We start from the raw sequence: 26,617 nt of genomic DNA, 5'->3' as shown, positions 1-26,617 counted from the left end.
CAGGTGGAGTGACAATGGTGAAGATGATGTTGATGATGATATGCCAAGAGGGACCGGAAAGAGGAGAGGCTCAGAGCCCAGAGAACTTGCCGAAACATTCTTTTGGATAGAATGAATGCAAAAGCCTGGAGAAGGTATCTTAAAGTCAATTTATCAAGGTCAGAAGGCACATACTAACCTCAGGGCCAGAGTCTTAACCCGAGGTTGATGGAGGGGCTTTAGGGGCTCCACAGGCACCCTGAAATTGTATATGTATATATATATATATATATATATATATATATATATATATATATACACATGGATTTGTTTTCGGAAGAGAAATTCCATTCACAAAGATGGGAAACTGAAATGGACATAGTAAAGAATGGCTTCTGAAAGATTATATTCTTCTAGGGAGTAGAGGATATAATGGTAGGAGGAAATACAATTTATATGCAAAAAGAGTATGTGGAATAATCTTGGTTCTGTCTTCATTGTCTCTTGTTTGAGCCCAGGTCATGAGGCAGGCGCAGTAAGGCGGGCTGGAGGCACCCTCCAGCTTGGGGGATGGAGCCGTCATGGGGAGGCTGTGTGCTGGAACCAACCTGGCGGGGTCAGAAGAAAGAAAGCTTGGAGCAGCCCCCCAGGCTGCCTCCATTTGAAGGTTGACAGGATCGCAACTCACCAGAGAGGAGACCAGAGAAGGGTAGTGGGACAAAGAGAAACATGTCCCCTGGGGACCTTTTGCTGTGTTATGAGTTGATAGAGGGTTCTGAGATTCCCGATCCTGGTCAAATCTTATTCATATCATGATTTCCTCCTATGCATAAAGGCCAGAACTAGGGATTGAAATGATTAACTAGAAAAAAGATTAAAAAGAAAGAAAGAAAGAAAAAAGGATTCCTGATAACAAGATAGCACTTACTGCCTAGAGATATATCTTAACTAGAGGTTGAAAATAGTAAGTCTAAGGCCCCAAAAGGAAAGAACTCTGCTAGGGTGCTTATCAGCTCTGAAGAACAGAAGTAGTATTAATCTTAGACACAGAGGATAAAGTTAGGACCAGTCCAGGAATGATGGTAAAGCTAAAATCACAAGATAAAGCCCAGAATGAGACATGGACTGGGAAGAGGGCTTCTTGGATTCCAAAGAAGGAGCTAGAGTTCATTGTTCATGGGGTCAGGGAGTGGCATCGGATCCAAGGAAGAGCTGTAGCCAGAAACCAGGTGCCTACCTGTAGTTCCCACCTACACTCTCACGGGAGCCAGGTGCAGCCACTTCCCTGCATGCACCTGCAAGGCCTAGGCTGGCAGCGCCCAGGGTTTGGTCCCACCCCAGCTGGAAGCATGTGAGGAGCTTGCTGTCTAGGACAAACAGTTGGCTCTGAATCCCATTCACCTTGCTGTTTTCCCCTTGTCTGTGCCTGGCCAGTATGGCCAGCTCTTTGACCCCTCATTGCTTCCATCCTCTGGTCTTAGAATTCCCCCAACCAAAGCCAACCCAAGCCGAGCTCTGATGTTTTGTCATGATTTTGCTAGTCTCAGCCTCTTGCCCCCTCCTGTTATTCTTCAACCCCATCCTAGCACCTACACCAGGAAATAAGGCCAACCCCCAGTGCTTTAATTCAGGATAAGGGGTGTTAATAACTGAGAAAAAGAGAACCAAGTAAAGGCTGTGTCTCAGGTAATGCTGGAAAGAGAAATTGCCCCTTAGAGAAATTCCCCGGTAGTTAACTAACATGTTAATTCAAAATGGAAGAAGCCAAAGAGGTGGAGGAGCCCATCAAGAGTATGCATTTTATCACTCTTGGCCTCTAAGCAAAGAATAAGGGACAGTCACAAATTCTCTATAATGTTCTGAGAGCACCTATCACAAAAGCACATCTAACCAAATTATGTATGTTTCTGAAGAAAGAATGATACTTATATATGTAAAGTCTATTCTCTTTCTCCATTATGGGGAATGTGTGCTAAATCCGGGCAAGGGTTACCCATTGCAGGAGATTATATCAAGCTTGGGTTTAACTTTTAAACAAGATGCTAGAGGGCATGTCTTAACTGTCATGCTGCATTGTGAATTTAGGGTTTGGGTGTGGGAGCTCTGCCTCCCTTCTTTATAATCTACACAGGTGTGCAGAGGACTTCAAAGCTAGTTCTAGAAGGAGGCTATTGAGAATTACCTCTGGGGGAAAAAAATCAGAAAGAACCTGCAGAACAAATGCTAGGGAGAAGTGAACTAAACCTTCCCTGAGCAATTACCTTCCCATTAACATTAAAATTCCAAAATCTTTCTCTTGTGCTCTTGCTCCAAAACGAGGACTTTCCCATTCCAAAACATGATTTTAGATTTGATATTCTGAAAGTGATTCTAATAGGAAGTTTACCCAGGGAAATTTTGGCATGACATTAGGCTGTTGAGTAGAACCAATACTAACTCTGCCTTCCAGCCTGGGATACCTACTGTACGTTCTCAGACATTGCTACTTGCTATTGTACCAACTGTCGACTATAATTTCATAATGGAGACTGTAAAATGTGGTCAGTTTAGCATTTGCCTCTCTTCTATAAAAGCAATTAAATTAATGAGCATAGTATTCCTTTTTATGAATTGATGCTGCTGCCTAATTGATTAATGTTCAATAGGATATAGTGGGTTGTATTGGGGTTGAAATTTTCAACAGTGATATTGGGGCTTGGTCGTCATACCATTTGGGGAAAAAATTCCTCCTAAATGTTAACATTTGAATCCTACTAGAAGCCAGGTTGGCTGGCAGGGGGTATTTATGCCTTTAGCTTAAAGCATATTTTACTTCTTGGCATTTTCAATGATTTGTGGCCCATGAGTCATGAAAATAAAATCTTAAAACCCCAAGAAACTACCAGAAACCAAGCTTGGCATTTAGCATATTTCACAGTAAGCATTCCAACCCTACTCCAAAATGAAAATGTTTGTTTTCCCCAATTTGCTTGCTTTTTTTCATCTATTGACATTTTGGGAATTTCCAGATTAAATTGACTGTTCTTTGGAGGATGAGATAACTGAAATTGGAGTTTGGAAAGTCCTGTAGAGTTCAGTCAATCTCACTCTTCCTCAGAGCGGAAGAAAGATAGTAACTTTTCTTATTTCACAGAGGTTGCTCACTTTTTTTTTCCCTAGGAAAGATGATTTCTACTAGATTGTTTCATAACTATAATATGTAGGAATAAAAAATGTTTAATTTCTAACCTAACTTTCTGGTTGAAGTATTTGCTAAGTTTAGTCATTCATTTTGTGGGTAAACAACCACAACAATTCAATTTGTTTAACCACTTGTCATGTTACCTTTTAACCTGCCACGTAACTGAGCTACACACTGTTTATTATTTTCCCTCATTTCATTTTAGCAATTCTTACTCATCCTTGCTGTTATTCCTAATTTATTTTAATTTGGGGGACTTTTAGTTCTGCCTAGTTTCTTACGGCATCGACTCTAAGTCTTCCTTCCTAGTAATGGAACTCACTTATAGTTTTAGCTAAGTATAGTATTCCACTTTTTTCCCTTCACCCCCGAAGTAGCATTTGTGTTTCCCAGTCTTCCTTGCAGCTAGTTGTGACCATGTGACTAAGTTCTCACTAATGGAATGGAGCAGAATGATGAGCACAGCTTGGGTTCAATTCTTTATAAGAGCATTGCTCACCCCCTCTTCCTCTCCTCTCCAGGCTGGCACTTGGATGTGGCCCTGGGGAGTCAACTATAACCATACAGACAAGGGCAACATCCTAGGAAACACGAAGAGCTTTAAAGTAAAAGAAAACCTCAGTGCCTGGACAAACCACACCCATTCTGGGCCACCTGCCTATCTCTAGACAGTTACATGGGAGAAAAATAGATTCCTCTCTTATTTGAACAAAATTATTTTGAGGTCTCTTTTTGTGACAGTTGCAAAACTAGCCCTGACTAATATATTTCTTAAGCATAAGGGAGGATGGTTCTACTGTCTTCTATTGTAGTTAGATCCTACCTGGAGTATAGTTTTCCTATCTGTGAATCACATTGTAAGAGACATAAAGACAAGGCAGAGTTTTAACCCAGTAGCACACTTACTTTGAGGCTTCCTTTCTGTGTCAGAGATTGCCAGTTTATCACCAATCCATTTCTATTCTTTCTTGGCACACAAAGATAATACAATTTCCAACTTCCCTTGCAATGGAAAGTGAGCAAAAATGATGTGGGTTGCTCCCAGATCTGGCCTGTAGAAACTTCCTGTAAAGTTTCTTTTTCTGCTGCTAGATATTGGCACATGGAATAACCTTGAACACTGAGTTTTGAAGATCGCAGATCCTCTCCTTCACCTTTGGTTCCTGAACTAAGTGTTGAGCAGTGCGCACTGGCCAACCTGAAACTGCTCTGGGCTCTGTGAGTGAGGCAGGCATGAACTTTTACTATGGTGGAGCCACTTTGTACTTTAGAATCAATTGCTAACAGCAGTCAGCCTGCCTTATCTAACACTCTTTGTCCACATCCACTAAATATCAAGAACTGTTTAACTTGATCATAGGACTATGCTCAGGGTCACAGTACTTATCAACAGCTCTACCACACTGGACTTTTTGAAACTAAAGATATTTGACCCTTTTTGACTAAAAAAGCAGAACTTTAAACAGTTCAACTTAAAATAATAGAAGATAATCTGACTCTTTCCACCTCTCACTCTTTCGGCCCACACACGATTGATTGATAAAGAGGGATCAATTTCTTTGAACAGCAATATGAGAAAAGTTTTCAAATACAGCTTCTCTTTGATAGAGGTCTGCCAAAAGTTGGTCAAATGGTGATATACAATACAGTCCATTGATTTATGCTGTTGGATTCTTCAATATTTTCCTTTTTTTCTATCTTTTTAAAAAAAATTTTAAGTATCAGGAAATTTCTCCTAGAAGAAAAGCTAGACTTCCAGATTTTTTAAAAATCAGAAGATTTAGCAGCACTTACATCACAATCAGCTGGCACTCAGGGGCTCCTCTTTAGACAGAGCACACCTTCTCTAGGTCTCCACAGAACCAATACTCCCCTTTTATCCTCAATACTGATATGCACGTCAAATGCTATGAATCTTTCTGATGTAGGTTTTTCATACCTGGCCCTACAGTCCATTTGTGCTGTTGCTCCTTAGGAACACTGAAGTGAAGTCAATGATTAACAAAGGACTATTATGCTGAGATCTGCTTTTGAAGGAGTTAGAAATCCTGTGGAAGACAGCGAAGTCCTCGTGGGTATTGGCAGGAAGAGTCAGGAAATGTGTTCCCATTTGTATTGGGTGCTGGACCTCCTTGTGGGGGAATATTCCCAGGCTATCAAAATTTATTCTCTTTAATCCCCAACTTCCTTTCTGTAAGACAAAATGTGGGACATAAAGTGAAGCTTTGTAAGAGAGAATAGAATTTTGCTGTTCTGTTTTTAATCGAAAACCCCAATGGCAATATTGATTGGTTTGACTTCACAAAAGAGTTAAACAATTTCCTTCCTCATCCTCAAATGTCTAATTGTGTTGAGCTTTGGTTGTCACCACTAGCTTCTTGACTGTTGTGCAAGTTTAGGTCACACACCGTTTATCTGGGAACAAGCAGATCAGAGAAGCCAAGAGATGGAGGAGAAGCAGGGACAGAGGACTTTCACCTTTTTGACCCCGGCATGGACCTCTGTGCAGGTGGGTTTTAGGGCTCTGACTCAGTCATAAGATGATGCTTCTGCAGGTGTGGTACCTGTTTTCAAAACGGTAGAATATGCTAAGGGTTAGATTTTCTATAAATGTGATTTCATATGCAAAGTTTTCCTTTTCTAGAAGTTTAAAACCCAGTGAGTACAAAGTGGATTACTGACCTCCCAGAGAATTTCCTATGCTCACAGCATGAGCTAGGGGAGGGATGTGGGTGATGTAGAATAGTCAAGGTGAATGCTTGAAGTTGGTTTTGCCCAACCTGTGGTATGGGTACTACCGGAGTAAGCATGGTAATTTGGAGGTGGTATAAAAATGTACCTTAAAAAAATGTTAATAGTGTGACATTTACTTTAACATTAATTTGAATAAAAACAGTATAACAATGTCTCAAAACTGTTATTACATTACTATAAATGCATAGGGTGAATAAAGGAAAAGTTAACCTTTTAAGAGGAAAACATTAGGTTAAGTAAGAATACAGGGATTTCTATGGGCCAAGGACCTGAATAGACATTTCTACAAGAAGACATACAGATGTCCAACAGACACATGAAAAGATGTTCCACATCACTAATCATCAGGAAAATGCAAATCAAAACCACAATGAGATATCACTATGTACTAGTCAGAATGCCTGTTATCAAAAACATAAATGACAAGTGTTGGCGAGGGTGTAAAGAGAAAAGGGAAACCTTGTGCAATGGTGGTAGAAATGTAAATTGGTATAGCCACTATGGAAAGCACTATGGGAAGTCCTCAAAAAATTAAAATAACAACTACTCTATGATGCAGCGATTCCACTCCTGAGTATTTATCCAAAGAAAATTAAACACTACTTAGGAAAGATATATGCACCCCCCATGTTCACTATAGCATTATCTTCAATGGCCAAGATATGGGAACAACCCAAGTGTCCATTGATAGATGAATGGAAAAAGAAGACGCGGTATGTTACCTTAAAAAAGAGTGAAATCTTGTCATTTGCAACAACATGGATGGACCTAGAGGATACTATGTTAAGTGAAATAAGTCAGATAGAAATAGACAATACCATGTGATTTCAGTTACATGTGGAATCTAAAAAACAAAACAAAATAAAACAAACAAAACAAAACAGAAACAGACTCAGAAAACCAACTGGTGGTTGCTGTGGGGAGGAGGATTGAAAGGTGAAATATGGGAAGGGCACAAACTTGCAGTTAATAAGTAAGACATGAGGGTACAATGTCCATCATAGGGAATACTGTTAATAACACTATAATAACTTGGTATGGAGACAGATGGTAACTAGATTTATCATGATCACTTAATAATGCATTTACATGTTGATTCACTATGTTGTACACCTGAAGTTAATGTAATATTGTCTGTCAACTACACTTGAAATAAAAACAAAAGAAAGAATATAGAGACTTACACTTCTAGTCAAGATAGAATAGCAGGAACCAAGTTTATCTTCTTACCTGAAACTGCTGGAAATAAAAATATAGCTATGAAACAACAGTACTCAAGATATTGGACATTGGGCAATGACAGGTGGTGATCCCTGAATGACGGGAAACAACTGAGAGGAAATCCTACAACCACCCGAACCCTTATTACCTGGAGAGTCTCCAGGTCATGGCAGAGGAATGGGAATCCAGTCAAAGCTGAGGAGTAGTTTCCCTCAGTCACAGAGACAGAGGTGGGAGTCCAGGGAAGCCAGGCTGTCTGTAAGCAAAGACAAACAAACAGCAACCTTTTGATCTCTATCTCATACCAGAAACACAAACTAACTCAAAATGGATCATAGATGTGAATATAAAACACAAACCATGAAACTTCTAGGAAAAATATAGGAGAATATCTTTTTGACCTTGGGTTGAACAGAGATCTCTCTAATGCAACACAGAAAACACAACCTATAAAAGACAAAAAATGGTAAATTGTGCTTTATCCATATTAAAAACTTCTGCTGTTAGAAAAATACTGTTAAGGGAATAAAAAGACAAGTCACAATCTGGGAGAAAATGAAGATCTCATATGTGGTAAGGACTTGTGTCCAGAATACGCAAAACATTCTGAAAACTCAAAGAAAACCAACACCCAATTAAAATTGGGCAACTGTTTTGTACAGACATTTCACCAAAAAAGATACATGGATGATAAGTAAGTTCATCAAGATATGCTGACATCATTAGTTATTAAGGAAATGCAAATTGGTATCATAATGAGATACTACTACACACCTATTCAAATGGCTTTTAAAAAGATGGACCATACAAAGTGTTGACAATTACAAAGATCAACAGGAACTTTCATAGACTTCTGTATGAATGAATTATGAGAATGAATTATAGAACAACCAATTTGAAAAGCAGTTTGGCAGTTTCTTTAAAAGTTAAATAAATGCCTACCCTATGATTCAGCCATTTTGCTGCTACATAAACAAGAGAAATAAGAGAATATGTACATACAAGGACTAATACAAAGACATTCCCAGTGACTTCAGGTATAATAACCAAATATTGAAAAAAACTCATATGTCCATCAACAGGTGAATGATTAAACAAATTGTGGTATACCCATACAATGGCAAACTTCTCAGTCATAAAAATAAATGCATTACTCATACACAAAACAACATGGAGATGAATTTCAAAATAATTATACTGAGCTAATAAAGTGGGACAAAAGTGCATACATACTGAATGATTCTACTAATGTAAAATTCTAGAAAATACCAACTAAGCTGTAGTGATAGAAAGTGTATCAGCGGTTGTGGATAGAAGTCAGAGACAGGTGGGAAAGGAAGATTACCAAGTGGTTCAAACAAACTTTGGGGGGTTAGATATTCACTTTCTCAATTGTGTTATGATTTCATAGGTGTAAATACATGCCAAAACTTATCAAGTTGTACACTTAAACATGTGCAGTTTACTCTATGTCAAATGTACCTCAATGATGCTGTTAAGAAAATATAAATACGATGTGAAAAGAAAATTGAAGGCTGAATGATTAGATTTTGGAGACACAGCTTGAATTTAGCCTATTTTTCTTTTACCCATTCTTTCTTTATCATTCTCTTGTTCTTGCCCTTTTTCTTTTTCTTCTCTTCAAGTCAGAATAGGTGATAACAGTTTGGGACCACCATGTATAAGTTGCTCTGGCCAGTGTAAGAAAGGACCCTCTGACACTGTCCTCTCGCTAAAGATATTTTAGCAATGGAGGAAGCTGTTTCATGAGATAGGGGGATCTCCATCTCAGGGATCCTCCAGTGTAGAATAAATGAACACTTGACAGGGACACAGTAGCATCAGGTGAGGTGTTAGGTCAAGTCAGTGGCTTTCAAGCCTTTTTGGGTTTTAACCCACAAAACTCTTCTACAAATGAATGAAATCTTTGGTGGAAGACAAATACATACAGAAGACAAAAGAGCTATTTCTTTGAAAAATGATGGGTGCTCAGTTTCTGCTGACTTGGTCCCATCTTTCATCTGTTGTTGTGGTCCTTCCATGTCTCCTTGGGTAGGTCATTCTTGTTCCTTCCAACTCTAAAATTCTGTAAATGCTTAGTTGCTGTGGGAGTAATTGAGGGCCATGAATGAGAAGTTTTTGCCCACATCAGGGGTTGAGGTGAAGATCTGGCCACTTCTTAGTTATCTGAGAAAAAGTAGACTCATCTGCAATAGAAAAAGCAGTTACATTCTTTGCAAACAAGTCCTGTAATTATAACATTGATAATCTTTTTCCCAGAGGGAGTATAATACAGCTACATTTTATCCAGATGTACTAGCCCTTTTTCCCCTTTACTTTCTAAGAAAGAAAGGGCTTCAAATAATGGTTTGGTTTGTTAACAGTTTGATTGGTTCTGTTTCCCTTTAGACTGTGCATTTTTCCCCCTTTTTTAACTCTGAACATGCTAATTGTGTTCGGCCACACTTGAGTCAATAAGAGAAAGGAGGCTCTTTTTTCATATTAACAGGAATGATAAAAGTAATCATAGCATTTGCTGATCATTTACTAAGTGCCAGGCACTGCATGATGGTTACTTCTGATGGGTCAACTTGGCTACATACCCCAATATTTTGTCAATTATTATTTATGATGTTTCTGTGTGTTTTTGAAAGAGATTTACACTTAAATTGTTTTACTTCCAGTAAAGCAAATTGCTCTCCATAATGTGGGTGGGCCTCATCCAATCAGCTGAGGGCCTGAATAGAACAAAAGGCTGACATCCTCCCTGCAAGAAGGATTCTCCAGCAGACAGCCTTTGGGCTTCATCTGTAACACTGGCTCTGTAACAGACGACTTTTGCACTCAAACAGCAACTCCTTCCTGAATCTCCAGCCTTTTAGCCTTTTCTATCAGATTTTATAACCAAGCCTTCACAACTGTGTGAGACAATTCCTTAAAATAAGTTTCTTTACACACACACACACACACACACACACACACACACACACACACCCTACTTGTTTTCTTTCTCTGGAGAACCCTAACACACATTGCAGTAAGAATTTTAAATCTACCAATAATCCTATGAAGTTTGAATACAATACTTTAAGAGGTATTACTATTTCACAGGTTAGAGAATGGGACTTTGTGATAAAGTGACTTGCCCAAGTTCTACAAGCTAATAAGTGGATGAGCTATGATTATAACCCTAAGTTTGTGGACTGATCCACTTTGCTTTACCACACTAGCCAGCCCTTGACCTTTTTTGGCCTTGGTGGGCTGGGCCTCAGCACCAGCTCATCTGGAATCTTACTTCTACCAAGACCCTTTTTTCCTATCCGGGGCTCCTGGGAGGCTACTTGGTGTCTGCCTGGGAGTGGACACACCTGACCCTCTCTGGCATACTTATGCATTATTCTTCACTTGCTAAATCTTTAGCTTCCTCATCTACAGAAAGAGAGTAAATCACTTGGCCAGCTTGTTGTGAGCATTAAATAGAGTGTATAGAGGATTTGTCTTACTACTTGTACGCAGTAGGCACGCAAATGTGAATGCCCTCCCTTACCATCATGCTTTTTTTTTTTTTTGAGAGGGCATCTCTCATATTTATTGATCAAATGGTTGTTAACAACAATAAAATTCTGTATAGGGGACTCAATGCACAGTCATTAATCAACCCCAAGCCTATATCTCAACAGTCTCCAATCTTCTGAAGCATAACAAACAAGTTCTTACATGGTGAACAAGGTCTTACATAGTGAATAAGTTCTTACATGGTGAACAGTGCAAGGGCAGTCATCACAGAAACTTTCGGTTTTGATCACGCATCAACTATAAACAATCAAGTCAGATATGATTATTCGTTTGATTTTTATACTTGATTTATATGTGAGTCCCACATTTCTCCCTTATTATTATTATTATTTTTTAATAAAATGCTGAAGTGGTAGGTAGATGCAAGATAAAGGTAGAAAACATAATTTAGTGCTGTAAGAGGGCAAATGTAGATATTCAGGTCTGTGCCTATAGACTAAGTATTAATCTAAGCTAGACAAGGGCAACAAAACATCCACATCCACGGATGCAGAAGATTTCTCTCAAAACAGGGGAGGTGAGGTTCTAAGCCTCCCCTCTGTTGGTCCCCAATTTCTCTCCTGATGGCCCCCCACCATCATGCTTTTATATGCATCAGGAAGACACCAGTTTACGACAACTGGGTCTTGGACTCTCCCAGTTCCTCACAGAGTTATTCCTTCTGTATGCCATCTGTTTTAGTTTGCTAGTGTTGTCCTAACAATTCCCTAGGCTGGGTGGTTTAAAAAATAGAAATTTATTTCTTACAGTTCTGAAGACTGGAAGTCCAAGATCAAGTTGTCGGCAGGTTTGTTATTTCCAGAGGCTGCTCTCTCCATGGCTTGTAGCTGACTGTCTTCTCCCTATGTCCTCAAGATGGCCTCTCCTCTGCGTGCATGCTCCTGGGTGTCCTTTTGGGTTCAAACTTCATCTTCTTATGAAGGCACCAGTCAGACTGGATTAGAGCCCACCCTAATGGTTAATTTCGTCATCTCTTTATCTCCAAATACAGACTTATTCTGAGATACATATGGATTTGGGGGGCACACAGTTCAGCCCATAATACCATCTTACCCCAGCCGATACCACAGACCTGCTGCCCAGGACTACCCTTCATACCTTCTCTGATTGAAATTACACACAGGATCTTTTTTGCCTGGCTGTCCCTTTAAACTCTGTGCCACTTTGGCACATTTCTTCAGGGTTAGCTATGGAAACTAGCTACGGAAACTAGCTACGCTTGCCAGAAATTAAAAGCAAAAACTCACTCAAGTTCCATGAAGTTGTCTTTGTCCCATGGTTCTGGGAAGCCAACCAGAACAAGTGTCAAGCACATAAAATTGCTTCATTTTCTTACTCTGTGAACTGCACCCCCCCACCACCACCAAACACCCACACACCCTACTAGGAAAAATACTCCAGGAACAGGGAGGCATTTTGAAGTATACTTCAAACAACAGCTACGTGTATGTGTATGTATATGGACAGGTATGTGTGTGCATATGTGTATATATGCATATGATGTCATGACAGGTTCACTCTTGATGCCAGTGCCTTTTGCATTCCTTTTTTAAAGTTTATTTTTTAATTGAAGTATAGTTGATATACAATATTGGTTTCAAGTATATGAGACAGTGATTCAGCAGTTATACATGTTATTAAATCCTCACCCCCACTAGTGCGGTTACTATGTGTCAGCATAGGGAGAGGTATTGGATCCTACCTGTTCCAGTTACTCTCTGAGAGGGTTGCTCTGATTCACTCCATGGATCCTATTAATTCTGCCCCTTTGCTTATTGTACCTTGGGTTTTTCCCTCCTAACATCATAAGACCTCAAGACAGGTTCTGTGAGTTGGTCACCATCCAATACGGAACACCCCGAACTGGTGAGAATCTTCAGGCCATAGCATCTTCATAGGCTTCCTGATGTCCACCTGCCTGTGGCTGCTGTTGGCTGGGGCACCAGTACTGGGCCCAGTCTGGACTGTTGAGGGAAGTAGGGTCTCATGGTACAAACACGGTGACTTACTTAGAAGGAACCCAAGTGGCCAGAGTCCTAGGAAGAGGCAGGGAGAAGGCAGGTGTCGGGCTCTGTGGGTCCCTCCGGAAGGCCTGCTGTGCAGACTCACCTCAGGTCAGCAGAGTAGTCACCGTATTGACAAACCTCACTTCCTTTTGCTGAAATTCTGCTCCAAAATATGATCCATTTTGGAGAACAAATGGATTTCCCAACTCCAAGAATTAAATTTTTCAAAACTGGATAAAATATGGGCCTCTGTATGTCATTTGAAATCATTTAATCAAGATATAAAACCAAATTACTAAAGAGTAAGGCATGTGCAAAGAGGATAATTTGATATTCTGGAGGAAAAAGATAACATACTGGGAAAAGAAATTTAAAGTCTGAGAAATTGTTCTCACCCCCTTTTCTCTTTTTTGTCTTCAATCATATTCATGAAGTTAAGACTTCAAAGGGGGCATGATTGTAACTTTAATAGCCATTCCAGGTAGAGCTGATTCACATGACATGGGATCCTGGCAGCAGTTTAATTACTTTAAGCTAATGATGCAGTGAGGGGCCAGTTTTGGCATTGCTGGCTATTCCGTGCAATAGTTAATGCAATTGAGTGTGCTGCTTTACAAACACCTTTACTCTCCCTATAGTAATATTTGGCAGTTGTCTTCTGAAACTATTGTTTGGGCAGTTTCCTTCCCCTAATTTTCCTCTGTAGGGCAGGTATATTCCTGGGAACACAAGTATCTTTATTTATTGATTGATAAAAAATATTTTTCTGGAAATTTCTTGCAGAGATAAGGCAGAGGGGGGACGTTTTCGCTTTCTTTGCCATCTTTCCCTCGTCTCGTTCTTTCTGCACCTGCCTATTGTTTGTTTCTCACTTTTGTGATTTTATGGCTCTTCAAAATGATTTGCGTTTCTGCGCAATGATGAAAGAACAGCTGATGATAATAACATCTTATGTTTAGGTTGATTGCTTACTGTGTGCCAGGAAGTGCTATAAGTGCTCTACGTGTCTTATTTCATCTCATCAAAATAACCATATGACTTCCATCTTACAGGTAAAATTACCAAGCTTATATGGATGATGTGTCTTACCCAGGGTAGTATAGCTAGTAGGTGGTGGCACAAGGTCTGAGATCAGGTGGTCTGTGACTGCACAATGGGAGCTTTTTCATACTAACTTTTTTGAAATCTAGTAGTGTAGAAATAACTTCTTTCTCTCAAAATAATAGTCATTCCTGAAACTGATATCCTGTAACGTACATATGTGCCATGACCATGTTAAAGTTCAGGGCATAAGATACAGACCTTGCTCTGAAGCAGCCATGTCCTTCTGAATATAATTACAGTAGCATGAGATAACTTCTATGAGGGAAATCATAGAAATTATTTTAAAAATAATGTTAATATGGTCAGTTGGAGGGATCTGATGCATACCTGAAAAATCCCAGTTAATGTCAGCTACTGGATTACTTCCTGCAAAAGTATAAAGAAAGCCAAGGGGTGTTACCCAGATGATAGCCTCACTATCATCAAACATTAGCAATCACCAACTATATTCTGTGGTTAAATGAAAAGTTTATGGGCTCTGGCTTCAAGTTTTTGCTGGGTCCCTTATTAGCTGTGTGACCTTAAGCAGTTTACTCAAACTCTCTGAACTTCTGTTTCCTTGCCTATTAAAACAGATGTTAACAGATTTTACTGCCTCTGGTTGTTTAGACCAGGTGTCAGAAAACTTTTTCTTAAGGAGACAGATAATAAATATTTTAGTTTTTGCTGGCCATGTGGTCTCTGTCACAACTACTCAACTCTGCCACTGTAGTGCAAAAGCAGCCATAGACAATATATAAAAGAACAGGTGGCTCTGTTCCAGTGACATTTTATTTATAAAAAACAGAGGGGCTGGATTCAGCCCACAGGTTATAGCTTGCCAACCACTGATTTACAGCATTAAATGAGATGTTGAAAAGGGAAAAAAAGCTCCAACATATAAAAGTTTCTGGTGTACTGTAAGTGCTCAATAATTACTTATTTTCCTTTCTTCTCTCAATTTATTCCATTAGGCTGATGGGTCACAAAGGCATGTAATCATCATCTCTCTCTCTTGAGGTGCTCACAGTCCAGTTAGGGTGACAAGACAGAAAATAGAGCCATCAATGCAATTTTGCAAGTGCCAGTTGTGAGAAGAGCAGAGCAAACTGTCAAGTTATAGGAACTGAGTGAAAGGAATAGGAAAAATGGTTAAGGTTAAGTAAGGAAAGAAGAGAGGACTCCCAGGTAGGGAATCCAAAGAAGGGGGAGAGTTCTAAGCATTTTCAGAGGCAGCTGAGTGGAGCCGTGTGTCTGGGGCCGGGGGGATGCATGTGCAAAGAGTGAGCAGGGGTAGTGTAGGTGGGAGGTGGTGGCTGGGTGTCAGTTCAGGAGTTTACATCTTACTCCACAGATGTCAACTGATGTGCTAAGAGAACACAGGAGGCACTCAACAGATGTTTGCTGAGTGAATGAATTCATCTGAATTGATTTACATGACGGATGGGCAGAAAATGGCAGCCTGAATGTCAAGGAATGAGGATTTGGACCAGGGTGATGGCAGTTAGAACCAGCCCGAAAGGACACGTGGAAAAGACACTGAAAGGGAAGAGCTGATGTGTCTTGACGACTGAACTGCAGGCAAGAGAGAGGGGCGTCTGAGGTGGTGCTGAAGTGGCATCTCGTGGCCAGGAGAACAGTGTTTTCTGTGACAGGATGAAGGATGTCAGCGAGGCTGCTTTTGGGGGCAACATCATCATCAGCTTAGCCTCAAGTACTTGAATTTAGGGTCCCTGAAGGACATCCAAGTGGAAATGTTTAGTACAAAAGAATCGGCTCAGGAAAGAAACTGCATCTGGAAGCAGAGATTAGGCATCAGCCCCATCAAGTGATGGCTCATGAGAATGGATGAAGTCTTGATTTGGGATGAGCTCTGAAGATCAAAATAAGCCAGTGTAGGGACCAGTCAGAGACCGGGGCTCTTAGAAACCCCAGAGCATCTCTCTAGTTCATCCAGAATATAATGATGATAGAAGCTCTGTCAGACTGGCAAAGTCTCACAGCATTTTATAAAAATCTAAAAGCAAAGATTAGGAGAATAATTAGATAAACCTGGGGACTGTGATATCCAGAAACTTCTCCCATACACCCTGAAGAAAAGACACCAAGTGTAAGCTCCTGAACTATGCAAGTCTTGACATGTAGGCCATGAAGAATAATGCCACTGAATTCAGTTAGCAGAAGACATGGAAATGTGTCACCAATAATAATGATAAAACAATTCCAGTTCTTAGCACTTTTCCAAATGTAGTTAATTCCACCATACTTAGCAAAGCTACTTTCAGATACAGATCCTAATTTGTTGCTGTGAAGTAAACATAAGTTTATGCCAAATCTTAAACAATTCTCAGTAGATCTGAAGTTGGTCTAATTCTCTCATCTTGCAACTTTTCTTGTTACTGCAGTGAGGAAGGGAATTTCCCTTAATTAGGAACAGAAGTAGTTCATGCAGCCAGAGCAGAGAGATGGATCCTTCTAGAATAGAGTTGTCATGTTTTCTCTAAGTAAAATCAGAAAAGTGTTACCCACAGGCATTACATGTGGCCTTGTTAGATACCAACTACCTATTAAATTGGTGAGTTGTGGAGAAAGGTATTACCATATGAATCAGTTTTTGAAAGGGTTGTTCATTTTCTGTCTTCAATTTACCTATTTCTTGAAGCCAAAGAAATACATTGTACTTTGTCATCTCAGGGTTGAACAGAACATTCTTTCTTGGAAATATATAACAGTGAAGGAGTCACAGGATTTTAAAATCTAGCTACAGAGCTCTCCAAGTTCAAACTTCTAATTTTTTAAAGAGAGAAAACTCAGACCCGGAGGGGGTGAATGATTAAAAGCGACCCAGGAGGTATGCTGCAGGACCAAGTCTAGAACCCAACTCCTGGCTCCTAGTCTGTTGCTTCAGGTGTATTTTTGTCAGAGATTCACTTTGACTGTGGATGGATTCTCATTCCATTGTGGAAATTTGTAAAAGAACATGAAAGTCACAACCACTGCAAAGGTGGAAGATTTGTATTGGGAATGCATCCACCATGCCCACCTCGTAACAACTTTCTAGTAAGGGTTGGGACAGTGTCAGAAAGCCCTGTTAGCAACCTAGTCAGTTCAGGGGGAAAAGCAGAAATCCTAAGAGGAACAGGCGTAATCCCTTTGACCGAGAGCACCAAGGGGATTGGGGGCCAGCCCTGAAACCTTGATATTTAAAGCAGTTGTCCACAGACATAATGCCCTGAGTTTGATCAAAGGGCCTGGTCGCACAATCCCTGGGAACAGGAAGGCTGACAAGCGGGGAAGGGCCCTTTGTCCTCAAAGCCTGGAGGCCTGGAATCCGGATGCCTTGGCAGGCCGGGCTGTGGGCCAGCAGGGCAGGGCTGAAGCCTGGCCTGTCCCATCCCCCCCGAATTCCCCTTCTGCCTTCCTCTGGTCCCCACACCAAGAAATCAGCCGGAGCCTTGCCCTCTCCTGCCCTCAGTCTCCTATCAGTTTTCTGTAGCATATTAATAAAAAGAATGTCACCAGCCCCATAGGCTTTGCTTTAATTTCTGTCGTTTAATTCTTCAAGCAGAGAAGGTAAGTGCCCCAATTTCACTCTTTGAGTCTGTCACCCAGCATGTGGTTTCCTAAACAAATATTTCATGTGTTGTTCAGGTCACATTTTTGACCTTGTTGTTTCAGGTGCCTGATAATTCTGGGCTAATGACAGTCCTGTGAGGGCACTGGTCATTGCCCCCATCCCAATGACTCCCCCTTTCCTTCTGTCCCCGGCAGCTTTCTCTGGGCCCATTTTTATCTAGGCCTTTTCCCCAATAATTGCTTTTCCCTTTTCTTTATCAAAGTGCTTTCTCTGAAGGCTTACACTTCAAATTCTTGCCCCTAGTGCCCTTGGCCTGTTCATTATCTAATTTTTCTTTCAGTCTCCTGCCTGTCAGGCAATGTCTGCACACTGTGATTGTTTTCAATTTTGCAAGTCTCCAAACACAGATTGCAGCATTGTAGATAAGCTTAGAAAAATTAAAATGATCTCCAGCACATGTGTAGATAAACACACACACACACACACAAATGAGAAAAAATGTGGTTTGGACCCACCCACATTCTTAGAAGCATGCAGTTTTAGTGATGAAAGGGCTTTATGCACTGCCCTTTGGCCCTGACAGCAACGCTGCTGCTCATGCCTGCTCTCCCGTTTGCAAGTTGTTGGGAGGGTTTTTCTTTTCCTCCAGGCAGTCAAACAGATATATAGAAAGTACCTTTGAGAGGCTTTTCAGCATTGCAGTAAGCTGGCTGAAGGCATTTTAGAGATCAGTGCAGTTGAAGGGACGGCATTATCATGAATGGGGCCACGCCATCTGATAGCAGTTAATAGGTCTATCCATGCAGGAAAGCATTCAGAACAGTCAGGAAAGAGAAGAACAGAATGGGCTTTTGGAGATGAGTGACACTTGGATTCAGGGAAGTTCTTCCTCTGACCTTTTTTTCTTTACTTTTTTTTAACCCTGAAACCAGATATATTTAACTCTGCCACAGGCCAGGCTGTGCATCCCTCTGCCTTGTCCTGCAATTCATATGTTGAAGTCCAAACCCCCAAAGTCTCAGAATGCAATATTTGGAGATAAGGTCTTTACAGAGGTAATTAAATTAAAAATGAGGTCCTTAGTGGGGGCCCTAATGTACTATGTGTTGTATCCTTATAAGAGGAGGAAATTTGGACAAAAACATGTTCAGAGGAGAACCATTTGAAGACACAGGGAGAAGGCAGCCTCTGCAGCCAAGCAAAGAGGCCTTGGATGAAACCAGCCCTGCCCACACCTTGATCTAGACTTCTGGCTTCCAGAACCGTGAGAAAATAAAGTTCTGTTGTTTAAGCCACCCAGTCTGTGGTGCTGTGTTATGGAAACCCTAGCACACTAATATAAACACTGATATTTCAAAATGGCATTAACTCTAGATGGGCAATGAACTTAATCAGAAAGCCTTTCTGGGCAGGATTTGGCTCTTCTGTCCCTGGGAAGTTTTCCAGGCACTTAATTCTTGTTTGTTGACAAACAGTAGATATTCAGCATGTGTTTAGTGGGCACATACTTCATGCCAGGCACTGCACTAGACCAATGAACAGAGACTCAGAAAGTTGATGGCTATGTTTAGATTCTAGAAGAGATTAGTGACTCAAACTGGCAATGAATGCAAGTTGAGGTGGGGTTCTCAAGGCAATCTTCTCCCTAGGACCTAATGGCTATGTTGTGAAAAGCCTTTTCTTCTTTGGTTACTAGACTGTTTTAAAGTATTAGATGAAATTATAGGAAACTGCCATTTTACATAGGTCAAAAAAGTTGAACTACGTGCCATGTGGTATCCTGGCTTGCATCCTGGAACATAAAAAGGACATTAGTGAAAAAAAGCTATGAAATCCAAATGAAGTAGTTCAGTTCATAGTAATGTACCAATATTAATTTCTTAGTTCGTCAAATGTACCATGGTTATGTAACACAGTAACATTAAGGGAAACTGAGTGAAAAATATAGAGAGATTCTTTATATAATCTTTGTAACTTATCTATAAATCTAAAATGATTACAAATGAGAAAGCTTGTTCAAAAATATGTTTGAATATTGGCAGTTTTGCATGGTTTACTAGAGAAAGCGTAGAGGCTTTGCATGTATAAAGCAGGCTGATTAAGCAATCAAATTATAATAGTAGGATTTATGTTTAAAATTTAAGTGTGTTTTAGCTATAGATGTTTTAAAATGATGGATTGATTTTTTGTACCTTGGCAGCCCACATGCTGGATACCTGGCCAATCTAAGTAAGAATGAGACCTAATTGAGCTATCCCTCAAAGAGAGAGAGCCCAATGGCCATTATTGAGTCTTGAGCTGAGACTTGCAGATGGGGCTTCTCTCTCTTCTGTGATTGGCCAAGCACAAACCCAATTTCTTGATGATTCCATGTGGTTGGAATGACTGATTCCCTCTGCCCTTCTTGGCAGTTAATGAGCACCCAACATGGCTTCATTCCAGGAGAAATAATCACTTTTAACTACCTTCCTTAGCTAGGATCCTTCCTTTCTTCCCCACCAAGTCATGAAAAGACTGAAGGATTGCACTTTATCCATTTTGGGGGGGAATCTGGATTCCCATTTTACTTCCAGTTTTACTCCTGGAACTAGAAAATGAATCCTCAATCAGATCAATACCACATGAGAGACTTGTTTTGTTTTGCTGACAAGCATTTACATTTTTAAAGAATTATTTGCCACATTTTTAAATTGGGAAGCTTCACAAACATATCTGAATGTTCGTCTTCTCTTGAAGAATCAGAAATTCTTACCACAGAGACATACATGCCTACATGGAAAACATTGGTTGGAGCCTTTTAAGGAGCCATATGCTCACCACTTCGCATACTCCTGCACAGTCTGGTCCATGCATTTTTGTTACTTGCCCGACAACCTTAAGCATTTGAGTTTGCAACCCCTGGTCAACTTCAGTGTTTTTCGAACTACAGATCATGACCCCTTTGTAAGTCATGAAATCAGTATATTAAATAACCAGCTCTCAAGAAGGAAAGGAGAAGGAGGAGGAGGAAGAAGAGGAAATAGAAGCTATCAGAATATATCAGGGGTGGTCAGGGTAAGTATTATTTTATGTAATCTTTGTTTAATCCTGTTTGTATGTGCTTGCACTAGGTTACATTGTAAAATATATTTCCTCCTGTGAATTGCAAAAAAAAAAGTTTGAAAGCCAAGACTAATGAAAATTTAAATAATCCAATTTATTTTGTTAAACATTTAGTTTGCCATATTTGCTTGCTGTTTTTGTTTTTTGTTTCCCCTTAAATTACTGGAGGTAGTATGGAAGAATTCATACAAATATGATAACATGGACCTGTACAAATGCCTGTGGAAGATTTGTAATAAAGGACTAAAGCATGTAATTGAAATGAAAGAAGAGATAAATCTTCGTGGTGTTTCTAACACCTATGATCTGCCAGATTGCTTGGTTTTATGGTTTTAAATTAGAGCATAATGAATAAAAGTTGGATTTATTTACATAGATGATTCAGGACAGCTAACACTCTAAGTCAGCACTCTTCAATAGACTTCCTGTGATGATGGAAAAGTTCTATATCTGCCGTATCTATAAATAAAATTATATAGATGAATTATATTTATATCTATAGATAAAAATTCTAAATCTGGGCAAAATGGTAACCATTAGCCACATGTGGCTCTATAGTATTTGAAATGTAGCCCATGTGACTGAGGACCTGGATTTTTAAATTTTTAATTTCAATTAGTTTAAATTTAAGTAATCCTATATGGACAGCATATCTTTCTATAGACTCTAGAACTACTACCTTGAAAGAAGGTGGCACTAGAGTGCCCCCTGGTCTGGGAGAATCATCTTGAATAGCCACCATGCACCAAAGTATAAGAGAGGCTGCCATTCAGTCTGCTAGGCACACTTAACTTTTCTTTGTCCAGATTATTGTTATAGGCAAATTATCCAGCTTCTAAATGTGGACCCTCTAAGCTCTCATCTCCACTGAATTTTGGTTTTTCAAGTTAAAAACTGCTTGAGACAGATTATGTGATGTTCAATTATATGGATTAAAAACTTTAGTAACTATGATTTAACAATTAGAATAATAATAATGAAAGTATAAAAATAGTAACAAGGATAGCACTTACTAAATGCTTACTATGTGTCTGGTACTGTGATAAAGCATTGTGTATTTACATTAATCCACTTAATCACATTGATTATCTGAGATAGGAGGTATTATCTTATACGAGCAAGCTGATGCTTATATAGGATGTTAAGTAACTTTCAAGGTCACTCAGGTAGAAAGTAAAGAGCCAGAAGGTGAATCTGGTTCTGTCTGGCTACAAACCCCTTACTATAATTACTGTGGTATCCTAGAAGATGCTAATCAGTTGCTTTTTCCATCAGGCCATTAAGTCCTTGATAAAACCTTGGCTGAGATGAATTATTAATGGTAGTGTTAGAACTAGGCCCTAGCTCCTGTGATTTTTGAGGTGTATATGCTCTACTGCAAACCCCTTGCCAGAGATACTGCTTTGGCCACATTGCCAGAATGTTCCTGTGTGCTTCATCAGGACCTAAGCATTTTTTACTTTGGGAACCCCTTCTTCCATAGTATTAAAAATTATATCTTGTTGTGGTAGTATAAAGACAAACATATTAATATCCTATATGAAACCATTTTTTCTACCTAGAGGTTCTTTTTTTCTCTGGTTTTAAAAGGAACTGAAACATGTTCAGGAGCCCTATGGCAGTCCCTCCAAAGACATCTACATTGATCCCCAGAATGTGTGACTATGTCACTTCATATGGCCAAACAAACCTTTCAGCTATGATTAAGAATCTTGAGAAGGGAAGATTATCCTGGACTCCTTGAGTGAGCCCATTGGAATCCCAAAGGTCCTCCTCAAAGGTGAGGCAGAGGAGGAGACGTGGTCACAGAAGTAGAATATCAAGGTGATGCAGCATGAGCAGGAAGTGGCTGGCTTTGAAGACGGGGCCACAAATTAAGCAGTCAGACAGCATTGTGTCTGACTCCATCAGCATCTAATGAAAGGGATGCAAACATTAGGAGAATTCTCTTCACACCTCCAAGGAATCACAGGATTAAAAGTAGCCATAAAAGAGACCTAAGGCTCAACTACTGAGCTGCCCCTTCTCCTCCAAAATAGTTACCCATCAGTCTCTAGGAGTCCTTTTATTTTTCCCCAGAATGCCCAGCACCAGTGAAATTGTTAGCTGGCACTGTTTGCTTTCACAAGTGTCTGTGATTCTGATGTTCTGCAGAATTAGCATGTGGAAGAGGGTGAGTGACATTCTGGGGAAAGTCCCTGAATGAGAAGAGAAACAAGGACTGAGAGGGGAAAGGAAATGAAAAGGGGCAAGTTACAGAAAGGCTAGAAGATGTCAAGAAAGAAGGGAATAAAAAAAAGAGACTGCAAAAAGGAAAAAAAGGGAAAAAAGGAGGAAAAGAGGAAAGGAGAGAGAGAGGAACGAGGGAAGGACAGATGGAGGGAGCAATGAATGAATGAATGAATGAATGAATCTAGGACGTGAAGGGACTCAGAAGGAAAGGTAGGGGAAAAAGACAGACAAAAAGCAAAATCAGTAGTGGGCCTAGGGTAACCTTCCTTTATTTCTATAACTGATGCTGAGCACAGAGCTGAAGTTCACAGGCCAGAGGCCATCTGTAGCCATCAATCCAAGCCCCGCCCTGCTGTCATGGTCAGTGGGAGTTGCCCACATGGGACAACAGTGGAGTGCAGCCTGAGAAACGAAGAGGCTCCCATCTGGTCAGAAGCTGCATTTTCTCTTCTTTCTTTACACAAAGCTGCTATTGACATTGAGGTGGCTCCTTATGACCCATGATGTTCACTGCCCAAGCTCAGAGGCCCTCATTTCAGTCTCGGGTCATTTTTGCAATTGTTTGAACCAGTTATCTTCAGAGGAGTAGGCCCTATGCCCAAATTTGTGCATAATTCCTATGTTTTCCAACGTGTAGATTATCATTTAGTTTAATGCCTCTAGCCAATGACCTTTTCATCTCTTAATGTCACTTTGTAAATTTAAAGAATGAAGGGAGATCTTTCTTTTAAAAAATATTAACATATATATCTATATACTGAATATGGAAGCATTTTGTGAGTGTGCTGTGCACACACATACGTGTGTATACATATTATATATGTACCCACATAATGCTTCCCTGTTCAATTTCTAGTAAACCAAGAACAAAGCATTACAAAGTGTTTTTCAATAACCCAGAGTCCCTCTTTCATTTCTATTTTTATTTTTTTAAAAGAGCACATCTCATGATGAGATGCATTTCTTAGCTCTCTAAATGATTAACTGTGACTACCCCTAGATGGGCCCCTCTTGTGGTTTTTAATTTTGCCCCTTTCAGTTGACTCTGGCACATGTAAACATTCTATTTGGTAAGCTTTACCCAGAGAATTTTTTAAAAACACACTTTGCCTGTGCAGCTTTTAATTGTCTGCCCCAAACTGTGCCGGGTACACCGATGCTCCCCGGGGTCTGGGCTTTCGATTTACCAGCTCTTCCTTCCTTGGCTGACACTGGGTGGTCTCTCAGCCGGTCTGGCCTTTAGGTATCATGAATAGCTCTGTTTTATGATTTTCACATGGTTCACTTTCCCATCTTGGTTGAGGGACTGAGATTATTTCTTGTTGCTTTTTATTTCTTTTTAAAAATTGACTCATTCTTTTTGACAGGATAACGTTTAAGCTCTGTCACTTTGGAGATCAAATCTGCACCTAGCTGAGCAAACAGGACAGCAAGTTACATGACTTCTTCGGTCTTACATTTTAAATTTATTTCTGTTTCTCCTGCCTTGAAGTTAGAGGACAGAGGAGTCGATAGGTTTTAGTCTTCTAGACAATTTATTTAACAAGTACTTATGTTTACCATATACAAGGCATTAGTGCTCAGTTCTTTCCAAATATTAATTAATTCAATCCCTAGAACAACCTTACAAGGATAGTGCTATGATTCTTCATATTATGTAGTTGAGGAGGTGGTGGCACAGAGAGGTGGGTCACTTGCACAAAGTCATACTTCTGATCTTAGGATTCAGATCTAGATGCTCAGGCCGCATATCCAACCTGTTAACCAGTACACTGGAGAAAAGAAATCCACCCACGGATTTCTTACTTTTAGACTTCTCTGATGAGTCAGTTCAGTGTTTCTAGAACTACCACCAATTTTGTCTCTGTTTACATTAGACTCAAGTGCTTTCTTTTCAAAGAACTTTATAAGAAGTATTAAAACTCATAGCAAATGCAGACGAGTCCTATAATCCCATTCAGGTATTTATTTAATCTTTCCCTTTTTTAGGCAAAGGCAGCTGTTGTGTGTTCAGTGTTCTGGGAAGTCTGAGGACATTTGTGCCTGTTTCACCATGTCATTCCCATCACCTCCCTCTGGGAACTTTTCACGAGTTTTTTCATCAACATGCAAGGCTTGATTTACGTTTTGAGAGCCACACCCTTTCAACAAAACACACACAGATGCCATATGTAAATGAAAGGTGACCTTTACCCATGAAAAGAATTTTGATGAATTGCAGGAAGTAATATACTGTGCTGGGAAAATAGTCTTTTGATCTATTTTTTTTTTAATGTAAATCACTTCCCATGAAGAACAATCTGAGTCTAATAAGGCTCTTTAAGCTGGGACTACAGAGACTCCCAGAATATTAGAGAATATTTCCATTTGTGCTGGTCCCTGATTAACTTCTATTAACAGGGTGTGGGTACTGGGGAGGTACGAGGTTGGGGGCCCCAGAGAGAAGGACTAGAAACATCTGGATTAGTCAGCAAATATTTCTTAGTTAAGGAACATGTGTTGGATTCTCTATAGCAATGTTTTCAATGGATCTAAAGTAGCAAACTCCATGTCCACTGGCCAAAACTTGAACCATAGGTGTGTTTGCTTTGACAGACCTGATATTTTAAAATTTAAGATGTTCCCATAAAAGTTGGGATTCCCAGTTTCTCTAGAAACATCAGAAGATGTGGCACCCTGAGTCTGCACTCACGTATGTCAACAATTGGCTGGAGCCACCAAGCCTGTAATCCCTCCTGTGCTGTCCCATGGGAAAGCCACTAGCACAGTTGTTTCTTTAAATTAAAATTAAAGTTCAGTTCCTCAGCTCCAGTGGCCACATTTCAAGCGTTCATGCAGCTAGTGTCTACCATATTGGATAAGCACAGGTACAGACAATTTTCATCATCGCAGAACGTTCTCTTGGACTGTTGCTTTTAGGCCCTGTGTTCCACTAGTCACTGCCCAGGGTGAGCCCCCTTCCTTTCTGTTCCCTGTCTCACCCTTTGGGCATTTCTATTTGCACCTCCCATAACACAATACTTATGTTAGGGTAGCTGAAAAGCCCTTTGGCTTAATCTTGGGAATCAAAACCTATCACAATGACCACAGATTCACTGAAGTACCTTGAACTGATCGTGTGGGTGTGTGCTCATGCACATCTGTGTATGTGCACATGTGCACATTTTCTTTGCAAAGTAAGGAGTGACATAGTGACGTGAGAATTGCAGAGACAGTATATAGGCATAAATGGTGTCTTATAAAGCTATTAGAACAAAAGAAGAGTGAGTTTCAGTTAAGAGTTCTTCACTATAGGGGAAATACAGAAAAAGCTTATTTCCTGTTATCGACAACTACAGGATACCCACTGGGGTGAACAGGGCAGAACCAGAAGGTCCAAATCTGATGAAAGGAAATAACAGTAAAGCAAACAATGAATAAAAGTTAGTATTTCCAGAAAAAAAGTTAATATTCAGTTAGAATATGTGTGGATATTGTGGCTTTGCTCATACATCAGAATACAAGGGAGAACTGACAGTGATTGGGTTTATTTGATCAATATAGAAAGCCAGTCGAGGCAAATCAGATCTGAGAGAATCATTTGGCTTAAATTGTTTGACAATTTTAAGTTAACCAGATAAGCATAACTATTCATATAATTTGTGCAGAAACGGTCATTAAATATTCATCTTGGAGTTCAGTAAAACATCATCCAATGTGTTCATGCATGTGTTCACATGTGTGCACACACACACTTTAATTTCCAACAACATAATGCAGTTCCCAGGAACCTAAAAGGAAGCACAATGTTCTTAGAGTTATTGCATCTGAACAAATTTGGGATCCATGCTGTATTTGAGCAAATTTTAAGTCTCGTTTCCGTCTCATAAACTTGTCTTGCCTTAACACTCATTTGCTATAGAAATG

General features: G+C 39.9%; 1 long non-coding RNA gene across 4 annotated transcripts; it reads right to left on the bottom strand.

Moving 5' to 3' along the window:
• Nucleotides 1-325: 325 nt before the first annotated feature.
• On the bottom strand, nt 326-12,566 carry LOC130683777 (uncharacterized). 4 transcript variants are annotated; one of them, XR_008997717.1, is made up of 4 exons: nt 10,891-10,946; nt 5,639-9,342; nt 5,100-5,351; nt 326-587 (listed from the first exon to the last, which is right to left on the bottom strand). It is a non-coding gene; the product is annotated as an uncharacterized LOC130683777 (long non-coding RNA). The 4 variants fall into 4 exon arrangements; XR_008997719.1 differs by lacking the exon at nt 326-587 and having other exon boundaries at nt 4,738-5,351; nt 5,639-5,724; nt 6,637-9,342; XR_008997718.1 differs by lacking the exons at nt 326-587; nt 10,891-10,946 and adding an exon at nt 11,459-12,566 and having other exon boundaries at nt 4,738-5,351; nt 5,639-7,391.
• Between the last annotated feature and the right edge of the window lie 14,051 nt (nt 12,567-26,617).

This window comes from Manis pentadactyla, chromosome 5, assembly GCF_030020395.1.
Source record: "Manis pentadactyla isolate mManPen7 chromosome 5, mManPen7.hap1, whole genome shotgun sequence".
In the NCBI taxonomy this organism is placed as follows: Eukaryota; Metazoa; Chordata; class Mammalia; order Pholidota; family Manidae; genus Manis; species Manis pentadactyla.
The sequence above is the reverse complement of the archived record's forward strand: the minus strand, read 5'-3'. Positions and strand labels throughout refer to the sequence as shown.